At 40.5% G+C, this 21,068-nt stretch overlaps 1 long non-coding RNA gene across 5 annotated transcripts in view; it reads right to left on the bottom strand.

Moving 5' to 3' along the window:
- Positions 1–21,068, bottom strand: part of LOC308072534 — a 120,441-nt gene that overhangs the window by 73,753 nt on the left and 25,620 nt on the right. For all 5 annotated transcript variants that reach the window (XR_013931694.1, XR_013931695.1, XR_013931696.1 and 2 more), the window contains one exon: positions 1–21,068. This exon is cut by the window's left edge; it is cut by the window's right edge. This is a non-coding gene — a long non-coding RNA (uncharacterized lncRNA).

Here is a 21,068-nt window from a genome sequence, read left to right as displayed (position 1 = left end):
ACCTAACCTACTTCTACTGGAATCTGAGGCAAAATTCTCTTTCAGGGGTCTGAAAATAATTTTCATTTCAGTATTGAAACAAAAAAAAACCCTACTCTGTAATTGTTTTTAGTTTTTAGGTAGCTTGTGGCTTTCAAACTGAATAGCTCATTTATGTACATGATTAAGACTTTTTGCGGGAAATTACCATTTGTTTTTAAAGCTAGTTTTAAATGATAAGCCGCATGGTAAAAATGGAGTCAATCTATGAGCATTTCAGATTATTTTTTTTTCCCCTCATACTTGGTGCTATTGATATATACCTTTTTAACAAAGTTCTCAAACAAAAGCTAATCCCATGTGGTTTTCTTATCATCTATTTATTTTTGATCAAAACTTTTACTGTCCTGAGCCACGAGTATTATGCAGACTAAAACCGCCATGTTAAAACTGTAGTTTTAATCCCAAGACATGGGTTGCACCATAATTTATTGTACTAAAAGTACAGTAACATATAGCAGCGATGATGTAACACTATATTTCAACATGTTTTACAGCACCACAATGTTATTCTAGTGATTATACTGTAGTTGGAATAAATATTACTAAATTTGAGACAGATTTATTATGGCTTTACACTTTCTTCTGCTTGGTCCAGGAAACAGAGGATTTACGCAGTAACTCTTATTAACATTAATGAACATTAATTGCTTATCTCCCTTGTGTACCATGAGGAGTTTCTATCCCTCTGGCTGTCCTGTGTGTTAGCACCTTTTAAGGTTTGATCTGGGACTAAACCGTCCCTCCAGTTTCAGCACTGTGTGAAAGGAGGCACCAAGCCAGGAAAACATTTCAATCCTTTACAAACGTTTCCCTTCATCTCTGTTGCTCTTGAGCAACCGTCCGCTGCCAGTCGTTTGAGGAGGAGGACGACCCAGGCCAAACCGTGAGCAGTGGTTTTGCAGACAGCGTGTGCTCCCATGGGAGTGAGGGCAAACGGGGCAGGTCAGATCAAAGCCAGCCTTTCTGCCCCTCCTGCTAGATGCAGAGGGCAAGGAGGACATATAAAGGACCTGAGGAGATGAAGAGTCTCATCTTGCCTCATTGTCACAAACTGGTAACAATCAGGTAGGTTATGGTCTGATTCCTCATTACATATTCTGAACAGACAGCCTTAGGTTAGGGATAAATAGATTGTTACCAGGGAAATCTGACTGTTGGAAACAAACAAACTACACATTTTTGGTGAGATGCTGAACTGAGGGAGAAGTATTCAGTATCCAGTATCCTATTGACTGGTCACAGATTCCCACATTTCTTACAGTCACAGAAATCTTGATGTTGAGGAAAACCATTTATGGGATTTTCAGCTAACCCCAAAACAGAAGAGAAAAAACAAATTCCCAAGAGAATCTGTTCTTACATCAGCAGCCCAGTTCTGCAGGCTACTCTGGCTCTGACTGCTCAATTCATGAGGTTGCCAATAAGCATTTGAATTTCTGACCTGCTTGTCGGTATCTCAGTGAAGAAAAGGCTAAATCCTGCTTTCACCTGCATGTATCGATGCACTCCATTGAGTTCAATGATCTTGGCCTGGAATAGGTGATTTTCATTTGATGTTTATATGACAGTACCATTACATTTGAGGAATGGCTGTATCTGGCCTGGGCAAGGTTTCTTTCCACATTATAAAATCTGTATTTGATTTCTGTTCCCATATTTAATTTTTTTTATCATTTTCAACATCCCAGAAAGTATCTTTTAAATACAGCCCCCCGCAAACCTACTCTGCGATTAGACGGGTTAGTCTTTATTTTGTGCACTGGCCAGAATCTTGCAGACCAAGTGGCTGACAGAAATGGGTAGAAACTGGGTGATACTCGTTTATTATGAGTTAAATCTTCCAGCACTTCAGAGTACTTTGGGGCAACAGAAAGGAGAATAATATGGGAAACAGTTTCAGGTTTTCAATTTGGAACCTGCTTTGCTGTAATTTTGAGACACGGTCTAAAGCACAGGTAATTGTTCATAATGAAAAAAATGCATTAATGAAAGTAATTGACAAAAGCCAGTCCACCTGTCAAAGAAGAGAAACCTTGAAAAGAAACTGCAAGCTTTTGAAGGTCAAAGCTCAGTGTGGTGTAATCCCTACCATCTGTGTTCAGGTTGGTGCTATTCTCAGACTGTCATATGCACTCTCTTCTTTGAAAATAATAGACAAGGGAAAAAAAGCTTACCCGATAGGGAGCCTAAATGTAGTTAGTTTTATATAAAATGAAAAAGCACCACTGTATAAACTTAAGATGACCCTTAATTTTCCTTCCCCTTGACCTACACACGTCCACAATTGGTTTCAGAGTTGTAGTGGCACTGGGAATGAAAATAACTGAGCAACCAATAAAATGTAACAGTATAACAGCAAGCTGGAATAGTAGGCAACCATACCCAATGCAATCAGCCAAGCATGGTATTGCCCTGCAAACACAGCAAAGTGATCAAGAAATTTCCTCCTTTCCTTCAGCTTTTGAAAGGAGTGCAGTTCTTGCCTTCAGCCTACAAAAAGCTGTGGGTGCACTCCCACGCCCATGCCAGAATCACAATGCTCAAAAGACTTGCTTGACTGCCACCCACGATTACATGACTTTTTTTTTGGGTGTTCAAGATGTCCTGCTCCCTAAAGCGGTGCTTCTGACCATTTTCAGAAAGCGTGGAGAAGCTTGACACTTACACCTGCTTGTAGGGTACTATAGGTACGCACTCGTATGCTGGGTGTGCAGAGCTCAGCTAGACACGGTGCCAGCAAACACCCACTGGCTCACAGTCTGCACACATGGCTAGGACAAGAACCTTGGACATCCACCACCCTAACAGAGTTACTCCTTGGAGTAGGAAAAGTTGGGTTCTGTGCCCTGTGTTTTCTGAACACTAAGCTGCAGATAACAGAGCAATTAATCTCCCTAATATTTGGTTTTGCATGTTGCTGGAACATCTTGGGAAGTATGAATTGGAGTTGTCTTCACCCACAAAATGTGGTAGCTTACTGATCAGGTCACTTCGTGTGGTCTGGAGTTCAAATCCCTCAGGCAGAGGAGGAAATTGAATTCAGGTTTCCCACACACTGATGGGATATATTAATCATGGAGTTATTATATTAAACAAGGGCATTAGCTCCTCCATGGCAGTTGTGCTTTGAAAGAAAAGGATTAGAAGAAGGTGGAATGGGAGTTCCAAGCGTCACATCCAAACACTTTCCTAGCCTCCAAAGCTAAATTCCTGACAAAGGACAACATTTAAGACACAAGCTCGTTCTCAGTATATCATGTCAAAAGCAAAGTCAACTGCACGCTTACCTTTTTGGTTCTTAGTCCGCTGCTTTCAAATACCCACATGCATCACTACTAAGGGAGTTCGTTCTGGAAGTTGTGTCTTCCAGAAGGTGGCCAGGTATCTGCAGTTTCAGTGATCTAGCATTTGGTCTCACACAGCCCCTTTAGGTTCCGTCGCTGCTCTAGTCCAGGTCATTTCAGACAGAAAACTCAAGAATGTGAAAGATTTTCAAAAACATTACAACATTCCAAAATTTTTGGAATTTACTTTCAAAATACAGTGGATGCATGCAGTTGGTAGGCTGTCACTATCTTGGAGATTTTTGTTTTAGATGCCTTTTTTTCTATGAAAAAGATTCACCTATGAAAATAGTGATAAGAAATTTTTATAGAGTTTTTTACTACAGAGCGCTAGACCTATGAAGCTACAACGTTTCCAATATATAACCAAAAATATTGCCAAAAATAACCAAACAGATCCCCCAGAAGTCACGTTGCACACACTTTGTTGGAAACAGTGTATATAAAAAGCTCACCATTTCTATTACTTCTAAGTGACAAAAACTAGGATAGTATATCTAAAGAGCAGGTATAAATAATATGTATATGTGTTATAGCTATTCCTTGCTCCTAAAAAAAACATTTTAAAATTTCTGCCTCTATGCACAAAACCAGAACACACCACATAAAGCATCCCTCTGTTAAGTGCAGATTCCTGGGAAAACAACCACAATAAAATAACATATAAAAAATAATAGTGCTCCACAAATGTCTAATTAAAAAGGTTCTCCACCTCTTTGGAAGAAACACATTTTATTTGCCCTCATTAAGGTGACATAACTACTGTGCTTCACCCTTCCCTGCCCGAGTGATGTAATCAGCACAATCCCAAAACAGAATAAGAGAAGAGGAGAACAGTGTTTTTTCTCTCTCTGAGCTGTAACTGCCAATCTTTCTAGATACATAATCACTTTTAAGCAGGTCCTTCAATTAATGATTCCAAGGACAGGCTGTGGGCACTGCATAGTCTGACAATGTTTAGGTATAACTCTAGGGTATATGGAGAAGATCAAAACTGGATCTAAACCGAAAGGTGCTTCCAGAGAATCTTCGCTAATACCTTTTGTCTGTTATGCACACTCATTCAAAATAAACATTTACCTCACTATTTTTCGAACTACACCCTCTGCTAATGGAATAAGATGCTAATGAAACACCTTGCTCAATGCAAAAAGACAATCCTCCCTCTCATTTGCAGTAATCTCTTTTTCAATTCATTCAATTTCTTTATCTTTTTATCCATTACACCTGCCTCCTATGTGGTTTGCTTGTACTGAGGCCATATGTGCCAGGTAAGAGAAAAATTGGGAATTTGAAGCTGCATTAACACATAGGAATAGGTTTGAAACATGGTTCACAATTGCTTCTTTGGACAGCTGTGGAGGATCTCATCTCCAAAGCTATGCCACATCTTGCTGCCTTTGACAAAATAAGAAGTTGGTACAAAAAAAGCAAGAAGTGTTAACATGGCAAGGAGCACTGGTTGCTGTGTTGCTCACTGAACAGTAACACGGGAGATGTGGCAAAACCCAGTGTGAGACTATATTGAAATCTCTTCATTTATAATAAAGTTATATAAAATAATTGAAACTTCTAAAAGTAAAAAAAAAATCCAAGGAAATCACATGTTCAGACATATATTTATTGGTAAGAGGAAATAAAATTAGAATAAAATTTAAAAAAATTTAAAGTAAAATTGAAATCTAATATTGCGATGGAAATGCAATGAAACCTGGGTATTCTGACAATGTTGTGTCCGGTGGCAAAAAAATGGAAAGACAAAGAGAGTAAGAAATTAGGAAGGTAAACCTAAAACTCAAAAGTATTTCTACTAAAATGCAGGAAAAATCTTTTTCTATTATGAACTGGAAAAAAAAATATATCTTATTTTGAAATTTCCAAATAGTTTAGTATTTTATGCACTGTATTGCCAATCTTATGGCGCACCTGAAAAATTTAAGTGTGAAATTAGGAAAAACATTCACAGGGGGAGCAACTCTATGCAGAAAGAGCAAAAAAAGCCATATCAGAAATGAGGGTACTAAGACAATAAAGATATTAATTTGTAATGAAGCTCGTCATCCTTTAGGAAGAAAATCTGACATTAGCTGAGAATAGCATTCTCAGCTCACAGTTCTAAGGAGTTTATGTCAACATTTTTTCTTTTTATCCTCAGGGAAATAGAACTTTTCTCCTACAAGAAGTGTCAGCTCTGGTCAGCATGCACTAAGTGCAAAATTTGTACGTTACAGCATTATTGATATGTTGCTACTACCGTCTCCTACATTTTAATTAATTATGTGGGAAAGAGAAAGAGCAGCTTTTTTTCCTCTTTTATTTTTTGAAATAAAACATTTTACAAAATGAGCTAGCATCTCAAGGGGTAAAAATCATTCTGCTCCGTGTGCACGGGGGCAGGAGATGTTCTGAAGTATCACTTCTACATTTCAATTTGTCACTATTGTTTTGGCTCAGAAGTCTACTTTGCTTTTTTTCAAAGCCACTGGAGAGCAGGCAGGAGTCACAAGACAAGGCACTTGCTGAGAAGGACGGCACAGTCCCGTGCTTGGGCTGACAAGCTGGCAGTAGATATCTTTCATTGAGTACATCTCTATAAATTGCACAAAAAGTGCCCGGCAAGCCTTGGTAATGAATACATCAACTTTTACCCTGCTCTGTAAAAACAGCTATAAGGAAATGATTTCTATTCTACAGAGGGGGTACAGAGGCTAAAAAGAAAACACAACACTTGCCAGAAAAATAAATGCCCTGCTCCATCAGAGAGATGAGGGAGAAAGATAAAGTGCTCTGTGTATGCTACACCACTGCAAGGTTTTGGTACCGGGGGGGGGGGGGGGGGGGGGGCACGGCTACGGGGGTGGCTTCTGTGAGGAGCTGCCAGAAGCCCCCCCGTGCCCACAGAGCCAACGCCAGCTCCCAGACGGACCCACCGCTGGCCAAGGCCCACCCAGCCGCCATGGCGGAGGCGCCACCGGGATAACGGGTTCAAGCAGGGGGGCAAAACCCCCGTGCAAGAGCTATTGCCACCGCAGAGGAGTGAGCGTACGTGGGAGCAACAGCTCAGCCCCCCAGGGCAGGGCAGGGGGGGCTCCAGGAGCCGGAGCAGACATTCCCCAGCAGCCCGTGGCGGAGCCCACGGCAAGGCAGGCTGTGCCCCCAGCCCATGGGGGTCAGCGGGGGGCAGATCCCCACCTGCAGCCCGGGGAGGACACCACGCCAGAGCAGGGGGTTGCCCACAGGAGGCTGTGACCCATGGGCAGCCCGCGCTGGAGCAGCTCCCGGCAGGACCTGTGGCCCCATGGAGAGAGAAGCCCAAGCCGGAGCAGGTTTGCTGGTGGGACTTGTGACCCCATGGGACACCCAGGCTGGAGCAGTTTGTGAAGAACCATAGCCTGTGGGAGCAACTCACCTTGGAGAAGTTTCTAGTCTTCCCTGCGCTGCTGCTCACCGTTCAAGCAGGAACTGGCTCAGGAAGTTGTTTCACTTAAGAAGAAAAGCTAGGAGAAATAAATCAGAAAAAACCCGTCATGTGATATGTTGTTACCAGTCCTAGTTATAATCTTAATTTGCAAAATACAGCATATAAAAATGAACAATATAGGAAATCTATTATAGTTGGGAATGGTTCTAATATTTTTTTTCCCCTAATATATAAAGAAGTGAACAGATGAGCCATAGTAAGAAAAAAGATGAAGAGAGAAAAGAAAAAAAAAAAAAGGTCCCTGAAGTGTGGCTGGCTCTGGTATTTAGAGTTCTACAGATACAGTCAATACGCATGCTGAGAAACGTAAGTTGTATAAGATGCTTACCAACTTCTCCGTACATGTTACGGATTATTGATTTTACCACCCCACTCTGGTGAACAAAAGTTTGTCTCTGTCCCTGCAAAGGCCAGCCAGCATGTGGAGCCTGCTGCCGTAAGGAAAAGCGGCTGCTCCCAGAAATCCCTGATTCCAGCCAGTGCTTCCATCCCACAGCAGGAAGGCGAGCAGTGCCTGAGCAGCCCGCGGTCCCCATGTCGCTTATCCTTTGCCAGGTGCCAGCTCAACCTCTGCAATTTTTGTGCTGCGGTCTTGCTGTTCCCAGACTCCAGAGGATCTGGAAAGGGGTGTTGTTGGAATAGTTTGGAAACGGCAGGAGTTTTGTGCATGCCTCCATCCGAATTCATGTGTTTCTCTGCTAAAGTCCAGTTCCCAACTAGCTATAGCTGAGCTGAGAACAAAAATAACCTCACAGCCGATGATTTCAGTTGTGATTGAAACAGCTTTCCGAATTATTTCCATTGGTTAGAACCCTTGCACAGACCCATGCAACAGAAATAGCAGAAGCGCCTGAGATGGGGAACTGCGTGTCCCGCCGGTCGGCTGAGCTGGATGGACTGCTCCATTGTACATATTTATGGATCTGAGTTGAACCCTCAGGGTAAAAGTGAACAAAGAATAGACTGTTTTTCTCCTAAAGCATCTGGGTGTAAGTCTTATTTTGCCAGCAACCGTGGTGTTTATGGGCATGTTTTACTGGAAACCTGCTGCTTCTCACAACGTTTCCTGAGTGACTGTCTTAGTAAAACTGCATCTGGAAATGACAAGCACACAGCTGTAAATCTGAAAAGCAGTGTGCAGTCCTAATAGCTAGCAGCCACAGCACGGCTGTCCTTCGGAACATTGAAAAGATTTACAAAGACAAAGCAGAGCAATGAATACGTTTCTGAGCACTCTGTGATCACGTTACACCTCTTCCTCTTCTAAGACTTTTTTTGTAGACATACAAGGGGCTATCGCTGCTCTTAGAGTTAATACCTCAGGCAGGTAACCTATTATTGCTTACCCGCCTAAGGCACCCAAAATTTCTGCCCTGCACCAATCTTCCAAAACAATGGCTAGTGCTGTAATGTATCTTTTTTCTTCTTCACCTGAACTGGATCCATGGCAAGAGCAAGGCTACGAAAATGAGCCAACTTAAAAAAATCATATATTGATGGTACTCTGGCATGCACCATCCTGTGAAATGTACGGAGTGTTCATAAAATGATATCACAACAAAATAGATAATGCAAGAGGAAGAGATGAAGGTTTGTACTTACTATGTCCCTTAAGCTGTGAAGTCCACAAAACCACTCTGGAATCTCAGTTTCCTGATGTTTTGAAGTGCAATTACAAGGAAACGGTGGTAGGAGCATAGCAATGGTGACAACCAACTGAGGTTGCAGCCATACTGGCTTGGCTGACCAAAGGAAGCATCACTCCATTGGACCAGTCACTGTGAGGGAGAACTGGGGGCTGGAGCCAAGGTTTTGGAGTACAAGTAACACAGCAAATTGACCAGTATCGCAACGAAATACACATGCTCTCTTCAGTATAAAAAGCTTGGCAACAAACTATTCATTTAAAAACCCCTTTGAATACCAATATTAAATCAATACTAAAAATATTGATATTAAAAACTAAATCTTTTTTACACTCTTAGAGCAAAGAATTTTCTTTCATTCAAAATGTTTTTTCTTTCAAAACCCCTTCAGTTTTACTAAAAAGTAAAATAATAGAATCTTTAAACAAACCATCTCACTTGACCTTAACATTTTTGCAGTTCCTGCAAAAATTAACAGTTAACCATATTAGTATGTACAGGTGCATGTTTAAAACTAGGTGTTATTTGTTTTAAACTAGGTTGTTTGCTTAAAACTAGGTGTTAATATTAAGCAAACATACATACATATATATGTATTTACATAAGTACTTAAAATCTGTGTGCTTCAATGCTTGGTTTTCAATTTACAAGGGCAGAAAACCAAACCTCAGTAACTCATTTACTCTTTTTCTGAAGGTGATGCTAGTGGATGTGGATGTGCAAGGTAGTGAGGTATGTATGTGATATGATCATTTCCAGAAGCAACCAAAGGATAAAGGACAACTCAAGAGGGTGGTTCTGGGACATCCTATGGAGCATGTATCCCAAATTTAAATTTTAGATCTAATTGGTCATTAGGGAACACCAGTGACTATATGTACTTCTTCTGTAGCCAACAGAAGAGAGACAGCATAAAACATGAGGTTTGGCGTTTTTTATTGGTGGGTTTTATTTTCATTTATTTAAACCTAAGCAAAAGCCTTAAGTTTGTTGATTTTACATCTGACTATAAATTATTACCTACTGCAGGCTTCAGAGAAGGCTGAATACAGACTTCAGAAAATTCATCAGGCATCCTTTCCTGTGAACTCGGCTCTCTAGATTTCTGATTTTTTTTTCAAAAAGACCTGCCAATGGCTTCATTAAATCAAATGAACCTCCAGTCAGGACTGGCCTTCTACTTAGAAGGAAATACATTGTTCCTTTGTAGATTAGACATTTCCTCCTATGTCCTCGTCTACTCCTTTATAGATATAATCTCTATTTCTGGCACTTTACCCATTTTACAGTACAATCTATTGCTCCCCCAACCCCCTTCAGGATGTCCCCATGTGGCGTGGAGTCAATGAAGAGGAAACTCTCACTCTGTGCCCACTTTGGGTACCGGTGGCTGGGGAGTGTGCCAAGGTTGGGCTGGGCAGCACCAGAAAAGGTGGCAGTGTTCGCTCAGGAAGGGGATTGTGGCAGGTGGGCTTGGCACAGGGTCCATGGGGCTTCTGAGGAGCTGGACACCGCTTTGCTCCATGCTGTCATGGGGAACGCCACTGCAGGTTGTGCTGCCACAGAGACACGGTGCTCTGCCTCCTTCACACCAAGGCACTTGTGCCATGGTGGCTTTCCCCCCCAGAAGCACCCCTACAATGTGACCACCAAGGACAGCAGGGGCTGCAATGCATCCACCACCTCCAGCACTTGTGGGGTAGCACAGCAGCAGCAGTCTTCCAGGGACCCTGCAAAGTACCCAGCTGAATAATCTGAGTTCCCATTTTAAAATAATTCAGGGGAATCTGGAAATGAGGCCCTTCAGAATCAGAGCTCTGGGGAGAAGGAACTAAAATGCTGCCTCTCGTTGATGGCTTATCCACCTCCTAAAACAAGGTATGTGTTTCCAGGCCCATAGGAAGAATACTCTTATTTTTATTTTTATTATTATGTTATTTTCCCCCTAGTTATAACCTTGACTTCACCTTTAGATTTTAAAATAACAGCTATTTAGGACTTGGGAAGAGTCAGCAGCCACACTTAAGTACTGATCTGGATTAAATCCACTGAAACCATTCCCTTCCAGTCAGGCACGAAGTGGCTGGGTAGAGCCATACGTTCCTGTTCCTCTACAGTGCTGGTCCTTTGCTCTGGCCCTGTTCAACAGCCACGATAATGCTCCTCACTCAGCTTGTTTGAAGATTAAATTAGCTGCTATTAGTTCAGGTCTTTGAAGATGTACCCAAAATGGTAAGTGCTAAGTATTATTAGATGAATTTTAGTCATTAGACCCTAAAGACATGTTGTTGCTTTGTATTAGTGCTTGAGCCCTGCGAAGCCTTGGCTGCTGGTAGACTGGAGCACCCTGGTGACCAGGCTCCCCCTCCACTCAGCACCAAGTGACAGACGATGAGCTTCTGTCCTTAAACATAGTCACCTTAAAGGCGTGTAAAGGACCAGCCTGCAAACTGACCTTAAAGAGTAGCTGTCAGTCTTCCCAGTCAAGGAAAACTTTTCATTTTCCAAGCCATATCTCGAAAAATTTCTGTCTCCTTTTTAGCCTAACTTTCAAGAAGCAAGTCATCTACAAGATTTATTAAACTGAACTTTGATTTAATTAAGAAAGGGGGAAAAAAAATGTCAGTCTGTCTCAAATTTAAGGAAAAATGGACAACTAGATTTTCCATTAAATTACTCCAGATGGGAAAAGGTGTAACAGGGGTGAGATGTAGGTCCTTTGTAAAGCCCTCTAGTGGCAGTTGCAGTTATACTGTTCGTTAACATAGGAAATTGCCACATTACTAGGCTATTTTATTTGGGATCTTTCACAGGAAGTTAGATGCATCTGTCCTTAGAAGTGGGGAGAGGAAAAAGAGAAATTGTTAGTAGCGAGGTAAGTCTTTCTATACAGAAATAATCGTGATTTAAATGCACAGTGTAGTAGGAATTCTAAATGCCAAACATTTGCAAAACATGTAAACAGAAAAGGCAGCAAGTGCCACCCTGACCAATTTACAAGGTCTGCCCTCCAGGAACGGATAAATTCTATGGACTGAGAAAGCTGCTGCAAAATTAAACTGACCCAGTTCTCCTACATACAGAGTCACAGTGTCTAAAACTCAGGGTGTCAGTGTACTGGTGGGCTGCTGGGAAGAAGTTGCCAAAGAGCATGCTGTACCAGCTACACAGATAAACAACATCTTTCATTCCTCAAGGCCATAAATCTGCCACTTTTTATCAGCCACTATATTGCCATTATGGCATTTTTCTCTGAATTTTTTCCTTCCTTCATGAAGTTGTCTTTTGAAACAAATCCACAAATGATACAGTCCAAGGCAGCAGAGACAATAACACAGAAGTAGTTCAGTGACAATATTTCTGAGATTAAAAAAAAGAAGAGCTTAAGCTTAGAAAAAGAAGCACCAAATCATGTCAATAAAATCAGTATAGGTAGAACCACTGTTATTTTTAAGGTCTTTTACATTGTGGCTGCCCTTTGCCAAAAGAAACTGTGTAAAAAATTAGTATTTAATTTAAGCTTAAACCAGTTTTTAGAAAGACAGACAACCTTACACTTTGTTTCCTCGAAGCAATTTCAGGATTTTAACAATAAAACTGATAAGCAGGACCTGCCCAGAGCCTGTCAACAACCAGCCTGCCTGTCCCAGCCCCCAGGTTAATAGACTCTATCTGTAATTTCTGCATAGGGTTGTACCTGAAGCTATCTCAGTTGTTAAATGGCTAAACAGTAGCTGAAGTGCCTGGCAGAGCATTCAGTGTTTCTCAAGGACAGCTCTCCCAGAGTTCTCCAGGAGAGAAAAGCATTACTCTGATGGCTCTGAGTGTTTCTCCAGCACCTCCTCTGAAACACCTAGAGGATTTTCTGGAGTGCTTACCTGAATAGAGGTGCTTATAAGTACTCATTTCATGAAAGTGTTTTGAGAGTGAAACAAGAATTGTAATAGACAGTCAAGAGGTCCTTTGGGGAAAAAAGGCTGGTACTGGAAAAGACAGAAAGTTCTCACTGAACAACAGATTTTTGTGAGGAATGTCAAAGTTAAGCATGACAAGAGACCACTTTCCGAAAGGAACGGTCTTTACCCTGGACATTTTGCCATTACTTTTCTCATGTTCCATGAGAGTTCTAAAGTGTCCAAATCATCTTTGGACTGTCCCAGAAATGTTTTAAAGACATTTATTTGTATTGTATGACATTTTCTAAAATTACTTTTTAAAAGCCAAAGCAATAGAGTGGTCCTGATTAGTAGAGTCATGAAAATCAGTATAATAAAATTTGTTTAGTTCACTGTTGTGGTGTAAAACAAATAAGACTTACAGTAAACAACTAAATATGCATCAGTTACTAGTACAAGGTCCCCTGAAAGTTACCCTTTGGAAAAAGGATGACCACTTGGTAATGTATAGGCCACGTCGAATAAAAATGTACAATGAACACACTGTGTGACAGAGTTTCATTTCCTGACTCGTGGGTGACAAATCTCAACTTTAATAAGACTGTGCTGTTGCACAAAGGGCACTGTGAAGCAATGTGATGCAATGGCTACAATGCAAGCTGAGTGCAGAAAATTATGTTCTTTTCCTGGATCTACTATTGGCTTCCAAAATAATTTTGTATATGTCACTTCTACAGCTCAATTTCCTCCGTGATAAAAATGGGAATAACAATGGATTCTCACCTTTGACATTCATGGATGAAAAGTGCTAAGTATTATTAATTCATGAATTTATCAACCTCAAGCAGAGTTGTGACCTTGAAAATGGAGAAGTTCCAAAGAGTCTGCAGAGGCTGCTGGGGAGATCTCATTAGTGCTATTTATTTTAACAGCCAAGAACGTTTGCAGGGCTGGAGAAGGAAAGGCGGCATGATACACTAGGCAGCATGGTGGTTTTCATGCCCAGGTAGACAGAATTATGAAAGCACAGCACTGAGCAAAGGTTGGAATGAGCCCATTGTGTCTAAGTGGAAAGGCCACTCCCCTCCTGGGAGATGCTGAGCAATGTTTTAAAAAAATCTCCATGCTTCAGTCCCACACCTTATGGAACAGTTATAGTAATCAGCCATAACTACTGATTAGCGTGGCAGTACAAGGGAACTTATAATAAAACCCACTTCTCAGTAAATATCACTTAAGAACATTTTCTTTTTTAAAGTATTAAAATGATCAAAGAAACTGAGGTTGTGAGTGTTTTGTAAATCTTTGCTAAAGAACGGCAAACCCAAGACAATTTGTCACCCGCATTCCAAAAACTCTCCCTAAGAACATTTTCATACAGAAGTCAGCTGTAGTCCATTGCTATTTCATCATTCTATACAAAAACAGAGCAATAGTTTGACTTAATAAAAAATATTCAGTGCTTTATTAACTCGCCTTTTTGCCTTATTGCAAAAAGAATTAGAAAACCCTGAGTGAGTTGCAGCTAAGGGTTCTGCAGCTTTTCGCTCCGCTCTACAATTTCCTTGATGCTCTTTTAGCCTACGTTAATTGTGCACCATTGCCATCATCTGAGCATGTGTCCCCTGCTGCACTGAATCACCAGAAAGTGGCTCTTCCAGTCCATCTGCCATGGCTCCAAGCTCAGAGCAAACACTCTTTGTGGAAATGCTGATTCAATGTGGCAGGGGATAAGTGGGCTGGCAGAAGTGGCTCTGTGCATTTTAATAGCTGACGAAAAAAGGGATGGGAATGACAGACAGGAAGTCAAACAGAGAATATAAATTCCCTCTTCTCCACCAACCCAACACACTTGTGCTTAATTCGTATTTTAAGGGACTAGAGATTTATTTTGGACAACAAACATCGCATGCATCTCTCATAAAATGACATATTACACCCCAACGTGTATATAGCTACTTATATATTTTGTGTAACATATCTTAATATAGAATATATACATTTTACAATAGAAAAACATATCGTGGCTTGAAAAGTTCTGCTATGGGGTTTTTTGTTCTTTTATCTTGTTCTTAATGGGGCTTAGTGATGTATAGTAGTAGCTTGTCTAACATTAGAGAAAGCAGAGGAAGAAACAGAAAAGATCAATCAAACAAAATACTTTTCAGTATTACCCATACAGATACTGACAGTATCTGTATGGGTAAACAGATGTAAGTATATAACCTTTTGTACTGCAGATTTATTCTTAAATCTGATATACACAACATGTTTCTTATCCAGCAAAGAACTAGATACTCTGTTATCTACCGTATAATCTTGCCAGTGTAAATATGTGTCATGGTCTGACCCCAGCATGGTTTAACACGGCTGCTCACTTACTGCACCCCCACACCCCCTGTCAGTGGGATGGGGGCGGAGAATCAGAAGAGTAAAAGCGATAAAACTTGCAGGGTGAGATAAAGACACTTTAATGGACTAGAAAAGGAGGAAAATAAAAATAATGATAATAGTTATTACTGTAAAAGAATTAAAATATACGAAGGGAGTGATGCACTATGCAGCTGCTCAAAACTCACCAAGCAATGCCCAGCCAGTTCCTGAGCAGTGGCCTTCAGCCAGGTTTCCCTCCAGTATATAAACTGGAGTGTAACATGATGTGGTATGGAATATCCCTCTGGCCAGTTTGCGTCAGCTGTCCTGGCTGTGTCCCCTCCCAGCTTCTGGTGCCCCTCCAGCCCTCTTGCTGGCACAGCACGAGAGGCTGAAAAGTCATTGACTCAATATAAATATTACCTAGCAACAAATAAAAGCATCAGTGTGTTATCAACACTATTCTCATACTAAATCCAAAATAGAACACTATACCAGCTACTAGGAAGAAATTTAACTCTGTCCCAGCTGAAACTAGGGCAGTATGAAATCTAGAGATTAATATATGACATATTCTTTCTAACAGTCTTATATCATATTGCTGAAGCTGGTAAGAAAATTTGGGTATCAATAAGAGAGAACAATACCAAAAATGACCTATTTCTTTTCTTCTCTATAATTTCTGAGCCTTCTATACAGATTGGACTTAGACTTCAACATCTTTCCTTGCTTAAGTACATCAAATACATCACAATGCTTACATGGAGTAGACACCAGTGGGACTCTCAGTTAAGAGCTCTCTGCCTCATAGGGAAAACAGTGACCCTATGGATGATTCAGTTACAATGAAGCTATGACTTAACAGAATCCTAAAATACACTTACCCCCCGTCTTAAGCTACTGTTAAGCAGTTATGTTGCATGTTGAGCTACTGACCAGCTCCACATGGAGGTGATCAAGCTTCTCTAGAACCTAAGGGGTTACCTTAGCTATTTATTTTCTGCTTAGTCTCCTTGATATGAAGGAGTTTAGGACCCTTTGAACAGAAAAAGAACTGCAAGTATGAAATCTTAATATTTTTCATTGATGAGCTAGTGAAGAAAAAATTAGAGATACAATATTTTTTAATTTTTTTCCCAATACATGCTTTTAATGACCTTTAAAAAAATATATCACCCTCCCAGAAAAAAAAAAAAAAAAGAATTATGATAATGTAATATCACAAAGTCATGTCAAAACTCTAACTTTTCCAAATTTGATTGACAACATTTGACCAGTTGTAAAGATAGTGTGTGTGCCATAATCTTTAGCCTTTCAGTCTGGACCACCTATAAAAAACTCACTTTAATTTAAAACATAAACAAATCTCTTATCTATCTTTCCTATTTTGGAAGTTCAATGCAAACATAACTTAATAACTAATATAGCAATAAAACTGCTGCAAGAAGAAATTTATAGTACATTAATTTCTAGATTCTGTATTTGGACTGGAAATGATTACATGATAATGGAGTAAATGCTTTGCTAAGTGAATACAAACTTAAATACTGTATATATCAAATATGGACATGCTGAAGGATAAATCTGCAGTACATTAATTTACAGAAAGAACTTTCTTAAATGAAACCTTCTGAAATAATAAGTCCAGGGAAGTGCGCAGGCCATCATTAAAGGGCAGGAAGTAAATTCAATGTGAATCTATTAAATGAGAGACAGCTACGTTTTGCATGAAAAACAGTGAAAAAACGTCTACAGCCTTCAAAGTTTCCCTCCACCAAGTATGAACCAACCCTTCATGTAGTCTGGAAATATTTTCAAATTTGTAACAAAAATGGCCCAAATTGTGGTGTTACCTGAACAGAGAAGACCACAGGTTCTGTAGAAATATTTATTCTGCAAGGAGGAGAGGGCAGGAGAAAGAGCATCCCAAGATGGTGCTGTTCAGTCACCAGGCCATCCCTTTGCCATGAAAGGACCTGAAAGTTTACAGCGGTTCACACGTACACATTCCATTCCTACACTCACTACCCCCCATTTAAAAGTCAAATGCTCTGTAAGACTTTGGCTGCAAGGCACCATTCATCTTCTTTATGAGAAAATATATGTAAACTGTACGAAGAACAAATGTGGTTCTGCATGCAAAGTCCTAGTAACCAGCTGTACACAAATGGGAGTCATCAGAGGTCAAGAGGAAACAAAACCATTCCCACCCGGTTTGCTACAAGGCAGTACTAGCATTTAACCTGGCTATTTCTATAGCTCCAAGTCAGCTGTACCCTCACAGTCTCAGGAAAGGCTGGCATAAGGAAGCCACTAACAAATTCTTTGCGCTCTTTTCTGGTTTTCTTCTCAAAACACATTTCTATGCTAATTTAACCGGACAAAAATAAATAAATAAAGATAATCCCTCCCCTCCCCCTTCTTCTTCTCCCATTCCAGCAATCTTCAGTTAAGATTAAACCAGGTTAAACTGCTGGAAAGATCTGTTCTGTAAAACTGAAACAGGGGAATACAGGTTATTCTAAAACTATGACTAATTGTGGCCCACGGAAAGAAATTGGCAGATATGCTGGTGTACTAGGTATCCCCAAGTCATCTGTTTTTCCCATGACAGTAATTGGTGAGTGATCTCTCTATGTCCTTTCCTTGACCCGTGAGCCTTTCGTTACCTTTTCTTCCCCCATCCAGCTGAGGAGAGGGAGTGACAGAGCGGCTGTGGTGGGCACTTGGCATGCAGCCAGGGTCAACCTGTGACAGAGGGACAGACTTCTGAGCAGTTCCACTCTTTTCTCTAAGGCATCCTGAAACAGAGCAGAAAACCTCCACATTCCTAGTAATATCAGTGGCTTTGCTTTTGGCAGAGATTTAAGCATTTTTACCAATAGTCATGCTGTGAAAGACCAAATATACACATAATTTAAAATTCAGTTGTAGTTTTCTGTTTGAGATTCTTGAGTATCGTGAGGGAAGCAAGGCTAAGATCAAGCTCTTGATTTAATAAGACTGTATGTAGTACAAGGAAGGAGAAACAGTACCAGTGAACCAACAGATATTACCAAAGCATGTTTTACATCCTTATTTGTCACATTTCCCACTAACACTTTTTTTTTTTTTTTCTCCTTTGAAGTAATCCATACTTTCTGGGAATGACAACATTCTGTCCTCCGAGAAGTCACATCTGTGCAAAGGGAATGTAAAAAACTGTTTTGATTTTGAATTTTACCTACCCACACTGTAAAGCTGTGAAGAACAAGGTCATGCTAGTTTACATGAAGAAGGATTCCCTATGCGTTACAGTGGGTTATAAAGAGATAGGCCTAAACATTTCAATGGATTAAACATTGCTTCACTCAGTCTTGCCCAAGTTCTCATTCTGAAGATTGATCTGTGCCATTTACATCATTTCAGCTACGCAACACCAAACACAGTAACCTATTTTTATAAAACTAGATCTTTGTGACTAATAGCTGTCTGCCAAAACAAAATGCTCACTTCCACTGATAAATGTATTGCAGGAAGACACATAGCATTGCATTGGTTGGCAAATAATGTTTCCCAATTTGAGGAAACAGCTGGGAAAGAAAATTGTCTGACAGGTTTGAGAAGCACAGAACAGACAAGAGTAGCAGGAAAGGTGAGGAAACATCGTGACCTCAGCTCCACCTAAACCACAGGCCACCCACATTCATTCTCCAGTAGGTACGGATGAAATAGGGATTAACTCTTCCCAGCTACTTTCAGATCTCCTGCTATGCCCCGAAGCTGTGGACTACTACAGCTCCTACACAGGATCAGTAAATACCCAGCCAAACCCTCTGCATGTCTCCTGCATGAACCTCAGGAGATGTCTGGGAGCACACTGGTCCAGCTGCAGGAATGGGCCATGTCCCCACCTGGCACACTGTGAATAGGAGGCCAAGGAACAAGGACAATCCCCAAAGCAACAGCCAAAGAGTTGAAAGATGGACTCACTCTTTCTGTCTCGCTTACACACACACACACAGAAATATAAAGGAATGAAAAGGTGCTAGTGAAATAAGAGCATGAAGATGGAAAAGGATAAAGGGCAAGAATGCAGAAAATTGGAAAAAAAGATACATAATGGGGAAAAAAAATTCTTTTCCCCTTCCCACCCCCGCAACTTGTCAAGAGGGCTTTTGGAAGCTTAGCTTTGGAAGAAAATCTTATGCAAAACTTAAAATTATGAACCCAAGAGAGATCTTACAGTCCTCAGCTAATTTTCCAAGGGAGAAGTGAAAACCTGAGAGAGAAATGTTGATTAGCATCCTAATGCCATGCCAGTGCTGGTATATGTATGAATAACTGAAACCAGACCTATACTCCCATCATCCTCTCCCCAACTATTTCCAGCTGCTTTTCTATGTGTACTGTCACAATCCCTGGAGCAAGAGGTGTGCTGCTATCCTTTTCATAGCACTCACATATTTCTTTTCTGAATTTTTTCTAAAGCTACATAGGATAGTAGCTTTCTCAATGTAACCACAAAAGAGAGCTGAACATGGTAAACAGATGGTTCCTTTGCTGTCCAAATTTTTGCAAAAATTGCTATTATTTCCTTGTTAATAAATGACTTGGTTTGGATTCTGACAAAAAAAAAAAAAAAAAAAAAAAACTTTTACAAAAATCATGGACTGCATTAATCATTGGCATTTTTTAACAAACAGCAGACTTAAGCAATCTGCAGTTAAAAGAATAATTTGTACTAACGTCTTAAGTCAGTTATGGATTCCTGGAGTCATTCTCAAGTCAGCACAGAGCTATTCTGTAGGTAAATTCATAGGCGATGTGCTTTATTTAAGACTACAGCACACAGAATAAAATACTTATTTACAGTTTTTTCTTGCAGTTACTTTTCATTTTCCTCCTCCCTCTTTGTTCAGCCTATTTCCAAGAGCTATGTCTTTTAGAAAATAATTTCCAGTAATAAAACTTGTGCGCATTTACACTTCTAGCAGTGATTCCTAATATTCTGTGCTCAGGTGGGAGGAAATGAGTGATAGGGATATTAAGGGTTCTTCAAGGTATCCAAGTAATTTTGAAAAATGTAAGCCAACCACAACTAGTTGTCAAGGACTTAGCACCCAAGTAGTTCATATTACAGATTCTTCAAAATGATCCGCCATCCCTTTCAAGTCACAAGGTCCCCATTGGTTTAAGTTGTGCGGGATCAATCCTGTTAAGCTAAAGCATATGCCAAAAATCTGTCAGAAACTAATCATTGGGGCATTTGACAGCAACACTTAATTCCCTGGACGAATGTGGGGGTTTACCTGACATGAGCAAGAATTCAGAGCCTTCAGAGAGGGATTTTCTGATAAACCCTCCAATGTGTATCAATGACAGTCACTGTGACTTTTAGTTCTAAGCATCAAACACTCGGTCACATTTGCACCTTCCCTCAGCTTCCCCATGCCATGCCAACACCTCGCTATGTCCTGTATGGCCAAAATGCTTTCCATAAACTGGGGTGGGGTTAATTTAGCAGATGTCCACCTGAAAGGCTTTGCAGAGTAAGAAGCGAAGTTTTCTATCAAGTGATTTTTCAAGTATGCCTTTCATAAAATATGTCAGAGAGCCACAAAAAATATTTTAATGAAAAGGGCCACGTTTGTAAAAACAAACTATTTTTTAATGGCACACGGTGGCCAACAGCAACAGTGGCTGAGGCTGGGACACTTCTGCAGAGCAGAGACTGCTTCTCTCCTAATGACTGTAAGCCTACAATGAACATGAATTTGAGTGAGGAATCTGAGACTATGACCATGGAGCATTATTAGCTTTCGTCAGTCCCTCTCTGACTTATTCATGGAATCTGGATGGATCCCAGAGACATGGTTTCTCAGCCCTCATTAGGCTTTGCACAATGAGTCTCCCTTACTCGGAAATACCTATTTGGCATGGATCCTGTCTTCTCTCTCTTCTTCCAGTGGGTGTTTTGTTGCAATATTCAGGGTTCATATTGGGCCAGATCTTTTTTCAGAAGGGCTGAACTACACTCACAGCTTGCCTTTAATAGGGAAGGGAAGGCTGCTCATGTCCTCATGATTTCTTACAGTTGCATACATACACCAGTTAAAAACATCTCCATAAAATGAAGTTCACATTCAAACACCAGGGAAAAAAAATCCATCAGGACCACCTTTGTCACTCTCTGTCCTCACTCTCTTTGATACATGCACTGTGCCAGACTCACTCTCTTCAAATGCACAGAATCAGCAACCTGTGAAAATGTTCCTGATCTTTCAGTTATCCCAGCCCTAATCAA

The sequence above is a fragment of the Falco punctatus genome (assembly GCF_963210335.1).
Source record: "Falco punctatus genome assembly, chromosome: 13".
NCBI classification, from domain to species: Eukaryota; Metazoa; Chordata; class Aves; order Falconiformes; family Falconidae; genus Falco; species Falco punctatus.
Note: the sequence above shows the minus strand (reverse complement) of the source record. Positions and strands in the feature narration are given on the sequence as shown.